General features: G+C 40.1%; 1 protein-coding gene across 2 annotated transcripts in view; it reads right to left on the minus strand.

Moving 5' to 3' along the window:
- Positions 1-14,882, minus strand: part of INPP4B (inositol polyphosphate-4-phosphatase type II B) — a 437,109-nt gene that overhangs the window by 326,085 nt on the left and 96,142 nt on the right. The gene's annotated exons all lie outside the window — the stretch shown is intronic.

Raw genomic sequence — 14,882 nt, forward strand, 5'->3', positions numbered from 1 at the left:
AAAAAAAAAAAAAAAAAAAAAAAAAAAAAAAAAATCTAAAGCTTTGTGTATAGTTACATCATTTTCCCTGAACTTTAGTATGAACCTTTGCTGCTTTTGGAACCCCTTTTAAAATTGTTATTTAATTAATGTCACGGATGAAAGTTTTTTTTTTAATTCACTCGCCTTTAGTTTGCAGCTTTCAAATACGAGAAAAATTCTGAATAGATATATGGAGTATGAGGCACTCAATTTATCTCTCAGATAATGAGACTAAGGGGAAACATAATTTATATTTTCCCTACAGTTTGCCAAATAAAATGCTGCTCAACACAAAATAACTCAATGCAGATCTTTAGATTTTAACTGCAGAAAATTCAAAAGTAAAGGTTCTCTTGGGAACTGCTACTATTATTTTTGTTTACAAAAGTAAAAAAATTGTACCAAACCCTATGTCAATTTATGTACATTAATGAAAAATGTAGTTTCAGCACAACATTATACAAATTTAACCAACAAGCTACATAAAAAGACAAGTTTCTTTCTATTTGATTATTTTTGTAAATAGCATATTATGTTCCTTAGTTGAAGCCCTTAACAGGATGCATACAAAAGGTAGCGAATTTAATAATACTTTGGAAACCTCAACTCCAAATAACTTGGTATTTATCAGAATTATAATCTCAATTTTAACATAGAATCAAGTGATGTTTTTCAGTTACGTGTCATTGTCTTTGTTCCTAAACAGATAAAATACTAGAGCTTTAAACAAAAAATTCATTTCATTATGCTCATTATAACCTTCTCCATGCAGGATAGGACGTACCTTCAGCTCATCTGAATATTCACACTTCAAAAATGATAACAGGCTATTTCTCAAACTCTCCAAAAACAAAACAAAACAACAACAACAAACTCACCCCACCACGGCTTGGATAATATAAGATGCTTAAAAGGGTTTTGGGGGGTTGTTTTTTTTAAATAAACAGTGTATCTGTGAAAAGTCAGACTTGTAATTATTAGTGCTGTCTCAACTTTACAGCAAAGCAGTGAGAAAGAGCAAACAAATCCATCAGAGGGAATAACAATATGTGTTCCATTGGGCAAGGCAAGCCCTGAAGTGCCTTCCACATGGTGGCTTATCAGCTTTTCATTCAGGCTGGTGTAGTGGCCCAGAATGAAGATACTACAACTAATAGGGTCTGCAAAGTTAGGAGGTTACATGCTCATGAACTAGGAATTTGGTGCAGACAGCTTCTTATTATCATCCCTAAAGCCTTTGATACAGCAAACACATCAGGGCAAGAGACAGAATTTACTCATAAACCTGTACCAGAACATAAGTTCATTGCATATAAACCAGTTTCAAAGTGGCAGAAAACGGTAAACCTGGCTGAATGTAATATCAGACCTAACTGATTTAGGCCAAACCAGTTTATGAAACTTCTGTCCCAGAACCGTTCCTAATTTAAGTTGAATCAGAGTCCCCCAGCATCCCAAAATGCTTTCCAGCCCTCAGCTGGGCTATGCGGTCTGCGCCAGCGAGCAGGGCTGGCTCTGCCCCTCTGCTCCCTAGCTGGAAAAGTGAGGCATGGCTGGCTCACTGCCCTCCCCCCTCCCTTACCCTCCCCCAGACAAACCCTGGCTAGGGTCTGGAGCCAGAGAGCAGAGTTAAATTGCCCTACCCCTGAATACAGAGCTGCCCTGTGGGGTTATTTACTGCTGGCTGTGGCTGTGGACTACAAATCCCAGAGGAGCTTGGAAGCAGAAAAAGGAAGTGAAGAGCAACCCTGTGGAGTCCTTCTGCTGTGATTCTGGACTGCAAATCCCAGAAACGCTGGGGGCAGCAGGAGCAGGAAGCACACATACCTTCTATGCTGTGTTCAGGGGAAAAGTCTTTGGAGGGCTTTCTCTGTTCCCTCCCCTTAGGCAGTGGCTGCCAGCCATGCTCGAGTGCCCCCCCAGCTTCTGGCTTGAGCCACTGAAGGCATGTGGCTGCATTTCCTGAATCAAAAGCAAATGTGCGTTTATTTGCTAATTGGTTCAATCTCTGTAGCTTAAACTAACCTTCAAAGACTGGATCAATTCAGCCTTGGGCTTTTTGACCGTCTGTTCTTGAAGTTCAGGAGTTCTTGAAAAGGAAACTACCTAAAGCTCTGTCCTCTGGCCAAATGCTGTATGATCTTTTAAAAAGACTGCTCTGCCATTCTTTGCCTTGAATAAGATCTGGACAATCAAATAATATATGTGGTGGTTAATTACCAAACTTTTTTTCCCTGGATAGCTGTGTGAGGGGAAAGTAGTCAGCCTTTGACTAGCAATTTCCTAAACTCATACAAAATAGTTTAAGCTCCTGTCTTCCACTCCCCGAGTGGTCCACAATCATTCATAGGGCTGGCATGGAAATATAAAAGAACAGATATGGCAGTCCTAATTTAAACACTTTGGTTTAAAATCATGATCTAATCAAGGATCAGGATAAATGGATATGGGAAGGCATGAGTGCAATGAATTATTCCCTGTTCCATTGATCTATACTGCAATACTGGGGTAAATTGTGTACTGGGGTGAACATGTGTAGAGACCTCTCTGGCCCTGTGCTCCCATCAATCTCTCAAGAAGATCTACACAGATGTATGGGTTCCATTGGATTATGAAAACCGAGCCATATGCAAGTCAAACAAAGTTCCATTAACTAAAAGCTGAAAAAGAAGTTCTACTTCCCCAAATTAAAAAAAATAAAATCCTATCTGTTCTGTGGGAGTGCTCCCCCCTCCCTCTGCCCCAGAGGATGAAGTGGCAAATGCTTCAAATCCAGTTGTCTTTCAGACATTCATATAATAAAAGTATTATCTCTTTTACTCTTCCCTTATTTTAAGTACGGTCAGCCACATTTCTGTTGTAGCTGTCCCATGCAATTTTCTCTCTCACCAATCTTAAACCTGAGAGAGAAAGAAAGAGACCATCAAGCTACTATCACAGCCAATGACCTTTTCCCTTTGAAGAATTAAATGCTTATGCTAGAGGATATGATTCTTTCTGCCCTTTGGAAGTCTAGGAGGCTGATAGATTGGCCTCAACGTTCTTTCAGTTTTACTTCTATAGCCTGTTTTGATACGACCCTTCCACCTCTAATCCAAAACTCAATTATTTTCTCCTTCTAAAGAATATCTTTGTTCCTGTCAGGTAAACAGTGCATGTTGAAACCTGACAATTCATGAACTCCCATCATTTCCTCACCTACAAATCTCTCTTTCAATGAAAAAACAAAGGCACAAACACATTAAGGTATGGATTAATAATAATATTTGCAGTCTTCTTAAGAGGGAATCAATTTGGTCTCATGTTGTATCCAAAAATGGACCCTACCTTTCTTCAGAATTTAAACATGCCAACCACAAATGAATCTTCTCCCTAGGGTTTTTTCTTGCTAGAGGGGAGAATGATTTTGCTCCTTTCAGCTGCTAGATGAATGCAGAGAATGGCAAGACTGCAGTCAGAAGCTGATATTTACATCTCAGCCTTGACAGTACCAATGAGGATCACATGGCACATGCAATTTTTCCAGTATTTATATACTCCTTTGAAGAGAAAGATCCCCTGGCTAGTTTGCCAACTTTTTACTATGCTAGACTACAATACAATAGGTAGCTATATTAGCTACAATTTCAAAGTAATGTCTGTAGGAAAGATCTTTATTTCACATGCCCTGCAGAGGCACAATTGAGTTACATCTCAAATTATAGTGCATTAGATAAAACATAGTCTATAATATAGCTAATGTAAAACGTATCAGAAAAAAATGTGAACTGCTTTTACATTACAGATAGAAGACTCAGGCAACATGTACATAAAAAAAATCCATTCACCTCTAGTCTGATAAAATATTCAATTCAATTGGTAAATATGACAGATATTACAGTTAAAATGAGAAAAGATCACAACATCTGAATGTTAAGAAAAGTTTTAATTTCTACTCTATCACACTTTCCTTTCACAAAATATCCCAGTGACCAAGCATTTCACACCCTTCACCTATACTTAAAATAAATATGAACTATACAGTGGGGACATGTGCATGAGATGATTTACTGTGCAGCAGACTAATTTGCTGTCTAGTAAAGCATCACCCTCTACACATGTGTGGCAATTAGGTGTAGCAGACTAATTTACCATACTGCCAGATAATCCCATCAGATACAAGTGGTATCTGGCAGGGCAACAAATTACTGTGCTTAAATGCATGCGTAGACAGTTTCATTGGGATTAGTTTACTAATAAAATTGAGCCAGACTATATTCAGTCTCATTAACTGATAGTGTAGATGCACCCAGTTTCTAGTTCAACAAGCCCAGATCTTCCCGGAAGCAATGATCTGAGGTGGCTGTTTAAGTGCATCATTACCACCACCACTACCAACACAAGTAATATGGCCAGAGATTACCTATTAGTCCTCTAGAGTTCCTATCTGGGTTTAAGATCTTTTTTATAGTCATACACTTCAGTTTGCAAGTACCTCTGCTCTAGAAACCTAGTGACAGTACTGCTACTGCTAACACTACTGGATAAAATAAGCTGCAGAGGAAAATTGTTCTGAAGTTAAGCCTCAAAGATTTTTTTCCCCCTTGTTAAGAACTGTTCTTCAAAATGACATAGAATTATTCATGCTTTTAACCTTTCTGTAATCTACAGTGTTACAGATGCTAAGATATCTCAAGAGCATAACATTTTTTTCTTGTTTTATTTAATCTAAATAATAGCGTCATCTCAGTAATCTCTTCTTTCCAAGAATTAAAAACACAGTCTGTCATTTCACCTTGAAAACCCTTCTCTTTAAAGATAAGCAACAGGACATAATGGATGGCATCATTCTTATTGATCTTTGCTTGGTATGTTCCCAATGGTAGCCTCTGTGTAAAATACCAAAAGCTGTTTCTAAAAGCTGTTTCTAACTGAACAGTTTAAATCCCATAGGAAATCATTTTTTCCTATACTTCTTTCTGTCTTACTTTCCTGCATCCCTCTCTTGATAATGAAGGGTGCCAGCACATTCTTTACAAGCCTTATGACTTTGGTAACCTATGAATCATCCTGCAGAATAACTTTTCACGTACACAGAAGAGGTGAAGGCAGTATAGCTGCACACAGCCAGAAAAAAAGAGAGTCTATGTCTGACATACTAAGACAAAGCACTGTTTCACTTGCACTAAATTGTTAGAGAAGAGACAACTCTTGGTGTATTATTTTTCTAGACAAAAGTACAAACTCTCCAGCATATATATAATGTTTAAAAAATTCATATCATAAAACCCCCACTTTTTTTACTGAATGCATATACAGCTTTTTTTCTGTTAAAGACTTTATATACCTATTGCATGGATATAACATGACACTGAAATATTAAAAGTTTGTAAAACCAGGCCTTTTACTGTTTGTGGTAACTAATATTAGGACAAGGTATTTACAAACAGTAGAAATATATGTTGACAGATATGGTAAAATGGCACTGCACAGAAATTGTCCAAGTAAATGCTGTGCATTTACTACATGCTATGGAACAGGGGTTTTCAACCATCTTTGGTTGGTGTACCCCCAGCGGCCAGTTGAGAAACAGGGAGTCCCCCAGCTGTTCAACAAGCAAGGGCAGTGGGGGCCGCACACAGCAGCAAAACCAGAAGCATCAGCAGCAAAACCGGAAGTGCCCCCACCTATCTGCGCCACTGCCAGATACCCCTGTGGCCTTCGCAAGTACCCCCAGGAGGACGTGTACCCCTGGTGGACAACCCCTACTATAGATTAAGAATCCATATTCTTTGAAACCCTAAGCACCATCAGTTTAATAATTGTTCTATAGTCCATTACTGACTTCCCTGCTTCTCCAGTTTCAAAGAATGAGTTCAATTCTCTCATGCGCAGGAAAGTATTTTCTCACCAATTGCTTTGTTCTCCATTAAATTACAGGAATTCCTGTCTTGTACATCTGGAGGCCCTTGCAGTTATGCCTAAAGACTGTAAGATTACAAATTATCCCCAGATGTTTGTGTATTAAATGAGCATTAATAAAGTAAAAAAAAAAAAAAAAATGAAAACAGAGGCTGAAGTAAAAAATTAAAGTGAAGTTCTTGGTTCAACTGCACAGTGGACCAAAATAAAATATTACAGAAGTGATTACATACACTATAGGCAGTACACAGCAGTAACACACAAATTAATCATTGCTATCTTGTAAACTCAGTGTGGCTCAAGTCATGTTTCCCACACCCCACCACAAGTCATTACCAATAGATTTTCAATACTACTACACCAGACTTTACAGACCAGACAAATCTAGAAGCTACAGCAGCACTGCTGTTCCTGACTCTCTTGTGACAGTATCCAGTTCATTGCCAATAAAAGGTGAACTCTGACGACAACAACAACAACAAAATGCTAGCTCTACTACTTACATTAATCTGTGCTGTTACGCTAGAACATCCACGAGCAAAAGACACACACTTAACAGCCCTAAAGTTATCTGGAATAGCTAGTAAGAAACTAATTTTTACGTTACAGCAGCCCTGCTCCACTCTTGTTGCCATAGTGCACATAAGCAACACAAGAGAAAAATTTTACCTAACAGAAATGTGTCAAATTTTCCACAAAAGATTTAGGTGGACACAAAGTAAATAAAAGGTAAATAAAAGGTTCTTTTCCCAAGCAGCTCATTGAACAATATGGTCTGATATTCTCTTTCTGGAACTGGTATGTATATGCGATTTTACAGCAAGATGAGTCGGTACCAATTGCGAACAGCTGTGTCACAAGAACAGGAACCCAATTCTGACCCACACATCCTACTTTCACCTTGAAGTAGGATGATAGACATAACATTAATGATATGCTGCCACTTCTAACTTTAAATGCTAATAAGCATAAAGCAACTTAAATGTTCATTATGGAATGGTTATCAACTTTACTTCAACCAAAAACAAGTGTGAATTAACCTTTAGTACAGTATTCAAATTAAGCTTTTGAAACATCTCAAACTTGCTGTAAACTGTAATATTCATAACTAACCAGTCATAGATGGGTATATTTCTATATGCATCAATCCTACATCCAAGGGTTTATCTTTAAAACAAAACCGTTTTTCTTTCGTGTTTAAAACAACTAATGAGAATAAAAATGCCTAAAATCAGCTTAGTTATGCCAATTTTTTTTGCAATAGATCATAGTTGGAAAGGGGAAGAACAATTAAAGAAGAAAAGACTGGCATTTCAATCGTGGTTTTTAAGGATTTGGGGGAAAAAAACTATACATTTCTTTGTGAAATATTTGGGTATTATTTATTTCCATTTTATAGAGGGTGGAACTGCAAGGTAACTGGATGGATGTCCCTAGTAAGTGCATCTAAAAATTGAACTGTGACTTTGAAGGCCTAACCCTGCTGAACTTGCAAACCCATTTAATTTCTGCACTATGATTTGTTCTTTGCAAAGTAACATTTTTATCGAATTTCCAAAATCTGAATGCCCCAAAATTTTGTGCTAAGTGAACTGCCTGTGATAACCAACAAGCCTGTGGCAAACTTAGGAACAGAGACACAGATCACAGATTTTGTCTTAATAAGCGTTGCTTTAATTTAAAGGTCTCTTCAGAGTCCATCGCTTAATTGAAGATGTCTAAAAAACATTTGTCAGAGCCACAACTAGATGAAAACATGCAGCTGGGCAAAGCCATGTTCAAAAATAGGCTTTACAGAGCCCTCTTAAATTTAATTGCCATACTGAATTTATACACAATCAGCAAAAGGCATCTTCCACACATATGGACTGCAATATTTTATAACACAAGAGTCTGGATTTTCAAAGCAATAAGACAAATTAATTAGTGTTTTATTTATGACTAACAGTTATACTTTGGGGGTGTCAAACTCACACAGCCCCATGGGCTGGGTAAGGCAGTTGGGTCTGTTTTGCAGGCCAGATCTGGAGGATAAACCTATGTCATCTTAGCCCTGGGGCTGCCTACAGCACTGGAAATGTGGCAGCAGCAATGTTAATTGCTGCATTCCCAGAGTCACAGTAGCCAACACATATCTCACTGCCAGATTTCCAGCCCTGCAGCCTGGATGACACAGCTTCATGGTCTGGATCCAGCCTACAGAGTTGGAAATTTGGTGGTACTGGTAGGATATGTGGCAGCAGTGTTAATTACCATAGCTCCAGGAGCAGTGGCAATTAATGCTGCCACTACTAACCCTAGTGCCAGCGGGTAGCCCTGCAACCAGGATTTGGAGCACAGAGGCAAGTCATCTGGTTTTCAGGGCCAAACATTTCGCAGCAGGGCAAGCAGTGACTACCATAACTCCAAAAGCAGTACCAATTAATACTGCTACCCTCACTTTGTTGCCAACTTTTTAGCTGTGTGTGGAACTCCACGAGCCTGATGTTTGACATTCCTGCTATATTTGTTTAAGCAACATTTTTGGCGAATATCAGATTATTCTAATCCATTAAAATAGTTTTGGAGATTCAGGTTTTGTAGTAGGCCAGTATTTTAGGTTTAAAGAATTGTTATCTTTAGAGACTACAGTAAAAGTAATTACTGTTATAACTAATAGTGTATATATATACACACTTTTTTTAATAAAAGCTTTTCTTCATTTAGGCTTTTTAGCACCCCCTCCACTCCCCTCCTATTCCTCTAAAAAAACAACAACCTGGGGCTTTGTTTGCTTTTATCCAGGGCCTAATTCCATTCAGGTTGAAGTCAATGGGCTAGGGACACACATTACACATAAACCCGTTTAAGTTATCAGAACCTGGTTTAAACTTGTAACACAACGTACGTTCAGTGCACATAAACCAGTTTTAAAATGGCTGAAACTGGTTTAAGATAAACTTGGTTGAATGTAGAATCAGACATAACTGATTTGGATCAAACTGGTTTATGCAATGTCTGTCCCAGACCCCTTCCTGGTTTAAGTTAAACCAGAGTCCCCCAGCATCCCAGATGCTCTGCAGCTCTGGTTTGGGGTGTGCTCTCTGCTCCAGAGAACAGGGCTGGCCCTACCACTTTGATCCATAGCCAGAGCTCCAGTACAGACTGCAGCCACAGTAGGGTCTACCTGGCTTTCCCCTATCCCACCCCTTCCTTGCTAGTGAAGCAGGGATTCCCCACTTCCTTCTCTATCATCACCCACAGCATGGATCCCAGCCCCATGGACCCTAGGCATGTGGTATGCGAACTAATGCCGAGAAGTAAGAGAGATAGAGAGAGCGCACATGTGTGTATCTGTGTGTGTGTGTCCCCAACTTCACTGGGACAGACAGACAAAACCATGTCCACTTAGGGCTTTTTGGAGCTAATCAACAGGTCAGCTGGTAATGTCCCTCTATTCCTTCCCTAGAAAAAGCTGTTTAAGAAGACCTTGAATTAATGAGAGAGGCTTTTGTTTTGTTGATACACTCTGTGATATCAGCCCCCTGCTGGCTCTCACCTGTCAGGTTTGCAGACCATATGAAGAAACAGGAAGAGGGAGATTGAAAATGTCAGTATCATCAACAGATGCATGCACTGCATACTGTACACCTCCCCCTCCTTGCCTCAGAGTGCTAGCAGGGGTGGGGTCTGGCAACACTCCCACCCCTTGAGCAGTGAGCAGGGAAAAGCCTGGGACTGTGCCCTCCCTAAACAGAGCATCCTGACAGGGCCTGGTCATACCCCCCTCAGCTCAGTAGGAAAGGGAAAGCTGCTCTAGCACCCCCCAGCTTCCAGCTTGAGCCACTACAGACATGTGCCTGCATTTCTTCAGAGAGACTATCTATACAGTTGCAAACCGGTTCAACCTAGGCAGGTTAGACTAACCTTCAAAGATTGAATCAATTCAGGCTCAGGCTTTTTGAATGTTTGTCCCTAGCCTGGAAGTATACCCACTCCTCAGTTAGTGATGAATCACCCTGCATTGGCAAGTAGGGCACAATTGGGATCCGATTCCTGATCCCAAAATCATGCTTCCTTCCAGGTATGTGTGGCATGGCAGGAAGTGTTATTGCTGGAACTGGGGATCCAATCCCATCATGCCTGCCAGCGGCCCTAGTCAAAATAATGTATTTTTGTGTTTAAAGAAACCTTATGTTCCATTCTGACAAGTCCTGCTCCAATTTAGTTTAGGTGTTAAAACTGTATAAAAAGTATAAATGTAAAATTAAAAAAAACCCAAACAAACAATGAACAACACTGATATTTAGCAACATTTAGCACCACCTTATGTCTCCAATCAACTGCCAGCCACTTAGAACCATCTGCTGCTTTTTGGTACATACAGGGATGTTGGAAGATAAGCTATAACAGAAGTTACAGTCAAAAACATTTTGTAAGTGTGTGTGGTATATAACAAAGAGAAACATATTCAGGATACACATTTTACAAACTTGTGACTAATGCATTTACCTTGAAAAATACTTGGGAATTTAGGGAATAATTAAATGAAGCAAGCAAACCAATCTTCCAAAATCCGGTTTCTGTGTTGAGAAAAACCATCCAAAAGTGTCAAAACAGCTGATTGTTCAAAGCTGCTCAGACATACTAGAACACAAGTCACGCAATCATCTGTACTGAAATTCAGGATTTCCTTTTTATACATTTCATTTCTTGTCTACTATGCCCATGCAGCTTCTTGTGGTCTCCATGCCTAAACTTCTCACAGCCTGCTAAGTTACTGGCAAACTAGCTGAGAGTGAAATTGTAATGGCCAGTCTAATCACTACCCTACTGATGGCTATAAATTAGCCTAGGGTCTTTCCAACAATTTGACAAATCTATAGTCATGGCTCTCATAAATTCCAAGACTACACCAGCACTACAAACTCTAAGCTGTGGACAGACATTATGCTTGTAGAGCTCCAAAAACAGGTGTGCAAATGTGCATTCTGCCTGCAGCACTACATAAATATTCCTAGTGAAACAGGAATTTCTTTGTAAGCCCTATGTTTTCTAGAGCCACATGTAATATAGAGCCACAGAGGGTCTCTTGCTCCTCCACATCCCATAATGCTCCACCCTTCCCTAGCTCCTTTGAGGGAGGAATGGTAAACGCTGGTTCAATGACAGCCCACCAAGCATTTTTGGTGACTTAGTAGTGATCCAGCCAGGGGGCTCAAAACATACATACACCCCCACTACAGCTATATTTTTATGGCAATACAAAGCACCATGGCCCTTGCTGCACTGCAAAACACACCTCTGTCAATGGCCTAACACGATCAAAATCATTAGTTTATCTCTACAAATGTAATAGATTGGCTTAAAAGTCATTAACATTTAGAAACAGTGAATTCTACTGATTTTCCAATCAGTTGCAACACTTTCAAACTTTCTCCACAAACCAGGGTGGTTTGAAACTTACTAAATAGATGAATAAACAAACAAATAAATAAAATAAAATAGAAGTTAACCCAGAAATCAAATTTTCATGTAAATCTATGAATCCAGAAGCTAGGGTTTAAAAAACCAAAACCCAATACCTGTGAGACTTGCAATAAAATTATGAAGACTGAAAATTCTAAGATGATCTTGAATAAAGAGTTCAAGAACATTCTTGATGTAAGGACTATAAGGGTATAATTAAGTCAGTGAATGAATCTTTTATCCCTAATGATCAGTTTACACTTCCATGGATAGCTTTTAAGGAAGAGAGATAAAAAATGTACCATGTGCTTCTCTCATATCATTGTACAACAGGTGTAAATGTATTATCAGCAGTAAATTTACTCCTAATTTAGAAAAATATTCAAGTCAGTGAAGGATAAGGTGCAGAGTTCTTACTCATCTTTCATGGGGCTCCTGAACAATGCCCGAACAACTAGAAAGGAAGTAGCAAGAAGTACACTATTATTATTTGTTAAATGTGGAGGTTGGTGTGGTGATAAGCTAATCCACAATACAAATTCAGTAGTACTGAAAGTAGAGATCACTGTTTTTGAACAGAGTAGTACTCTGGACTGGCCTGCCTTTTCTTTTCCTGTTTTCATGCAAAGATGCCTGCATATACCAATATGGTAATATCACGACAGCTATTAAATATATCAGTCCTTTCCTCATCCCCTATTTTTCCTTCCCTGTTAAATAACAATTTCCTTTGCCATTTCTTATGTACTTCTAAAATGTTCTTTGAACATCTTTTGCCAATAGTATCTTCTTTAGTGCATTTATATTTTCTCATCTTGTCATTACTGGTCTTGTACAATCACTAACTTCAGTCTTCTTCAAGTTTCTGACTTCATTAACTATTAAATTAAAATGTCTGTGCATTAAACAGCAGCCACATTTAGTCTGTTAAAGTCATATTTTACATGACTAGGGGATTGTTTTCTCTTCTTCAGTATTTTTTTCTGAAGCATTCCAGCTATACTAAACCACTCTTCACTTCTCATTTCTCTTCTTTCATTTACTTGGATCCAAAATCCCAACAAAAAAAAAGTGTTACAAGGAGTAGCAAGAGTGACTCAAGAACCGGTACTTTTGGTATTTGGACTGATCCATTATGGATCTGGTGGACACAATGCTGAAGCAAGCACCCTAAAATATAAGTAAAGGTTTTCTGAAGAGAGTCTATACCAGAGGGTGGCAACGTGTTTGGGTGAGTGCCAAAAACACCTGCTACCTCAACTGGTAAATGTTGGAGTGCCAGGGCAGATAGCAGGGAAGCTGCGAGGGGCCTGATCCTGGTTGTGGCAGTGCAGCCTCGGCCCCTTCCCCACTGTCTGCCCCAAGAAGCGTGTGCTAAGCAAAATGCCTTCACGTGCCACACAATGGCACCCATACCAGGGATTGTTGACCCTTGGTCTACACACACACACACACACACACACACTATGTATTCAAATTGTGCCATTTTTGGGATATAACTTCTGGCAAATTGGGTAACAATTACAAATCCAAATTTTAGCTTCTTACTCAAGCTTTGCTATAGCACAAGATCCAGCTCTGGGTGTGTGTACTTACAGACACCAATTTAATGTGAGATATGGCTTTTACATGGGAACAGTGAATTGATCAGGTATTGATTCAAGCTAAAATTATCCTTCCTTCATTAATGGTTCAGCAACTTTCTCTTTCCCACTGCTGGGGGAGCAAGTTAGTATAGCGCAATGAGGATCTAAAAGGGAGCCAGCAATTACAGACATTCTTTATTTATACACAGTTTCGCATCCTGCTCTCATATGGAAACTTTCAGGCTGTGGAGTGGATGCTTACGCAGTCAGGTGGGTGGCCAACTGGCTTAGGGACCACATCCAGAGAGTGGTGGTGGACGGATCGTTTTCGACCTGGAAGGAGGTAGGCAGTGGGGTCCTGCAGGGTTCGGTCCTTGGACCGGCGTTATTTAATATCTTCATCAGTGATTTGGATGAGGGTGTGGAAAGCACCCTCTCCAAGTTCACAGATGATACCAAGTTATGGGGCAAAATTAACACACCAGAGGGCAGGGAGCAGATACAGGCCGATCTGGACAGGTTGGCTCAATGGGCAGAACGAAATAGGATGCAATTTGACAAAGATAAATGCAAGGTACTCCACCTACGGAGGAGGAATCCCCAGCACACCTATAGGTTGGGGGATGACGTCCTCAGCAGCTGAGAGGGATCTTGCAGTCATAGTTGACTCCAAGATGAATGTGAGCCGGCAGTGTAACGAAGCCATCAACAAGACCAATCACACCTTGTCGCGCATTAGCAGATGCATGACCAACAGATCAAGGGAGGTGATGCTCCCCCTCTATGTGGCACTGGTCAGGCTCCAGTTGGAATACTGTGTACAGTTTTGGGCGCTGCACTTCAAGAGGGACACGGAGAATCTGGAGAGGGTTCAGAGGAAGGCCACTAGCATGATTAGTGGCCTCCGTGAAAGACCCTACGAGGGGAGGTTGAGGGATCTGAATCTTTTCAGCCTTCACAAGAGACGTCTGATAGTAGCCGCCTATACTCCACTTCCATAAGTTTATCAAGGGAGGTCAACAGGGAATTGGAGATGCACTATTTACCAGAGCGCCCCTAGGAGTAACTAGGAATAATGGGTGCAAACTAGTGGAGAGTAGGTTCAGGTTAGACATTTGGAAGATTTTTTTTTTACAGTAAGGGTGGCCAGAATCTGGAATGGGCTTCCAAGAGAGGTGGTATTATCACCTAACTTGGAGGTCTTCAAGAGGAGGCTTGACAGACACCTGGCTGGGGTCATCTGACCTCGGTCCTCTTTCCTGCTAAGGGCAGGGGGTCAAACACGATGATTCTTTGTGGTCCCTTCTGAGTCTACGATCTATGAATCTATGAAACATCTGCTATCAGTTCCTGCACTTCAGAGATCCAGTAGAATAAAAGCAAATAAGAGACAATGGGCCAAATTCTAGGAGAACATATTTCTGTTGCCTATTGTTCAGTGTCCTGTGAGCCTAAATGTAATGCAGAGTATAATGGCACATGATAAACTGCAGGGTTAACAAAGAATAATTATTCTGCCTGCTTTACCTATGGATTTTTTTCTTCTCCTTTTTTCTTTTTGCCTGGTGGCACAAACTGCTTCCAGAGGTAAGGCTCCTGTTAGCTAATTAATTATTTTCCTCTCAAAAGTCAGACTTGTTGAATACTTAATTGAATTCTCCTTACTCACATTTTTTCTTCCTGCAGTAATTTCCAATTTGTCTCTTCACTTCCCCTGCTTTGGTAACCAAAGTTAATTTCATTTCTCACTAAATAGTACACTTGACCGCAAAGCCAGCCTTAGGGAAAATGGTGTCCTGGGAGAACTTTTATTTTGCTATCCCCCAGTCCCCTCATCCCACCAAGTCAGCAGCATAGCTGCAAGCAAAAGCAGGTGGGCAGGGATGCTTGGTCCAGTCTGGTGAAGAGGCAGAGCTGCCCACATTG

This window comes from Gavialis gangeticus, unplaced genomic scaffold (genome assembly GCF_001723915.1).
Source record: "Gavialis gangeticus isolate Ggan-Ray unplaced genomic scaffold, GavGan_comp1, whole genome shotgun sequence".
Lineage (NCBI taxonomy): Eukaryota > Metazoa > Chordata > Crocodylia > Gavialidae > Gavialis > Gavialis gangeticus.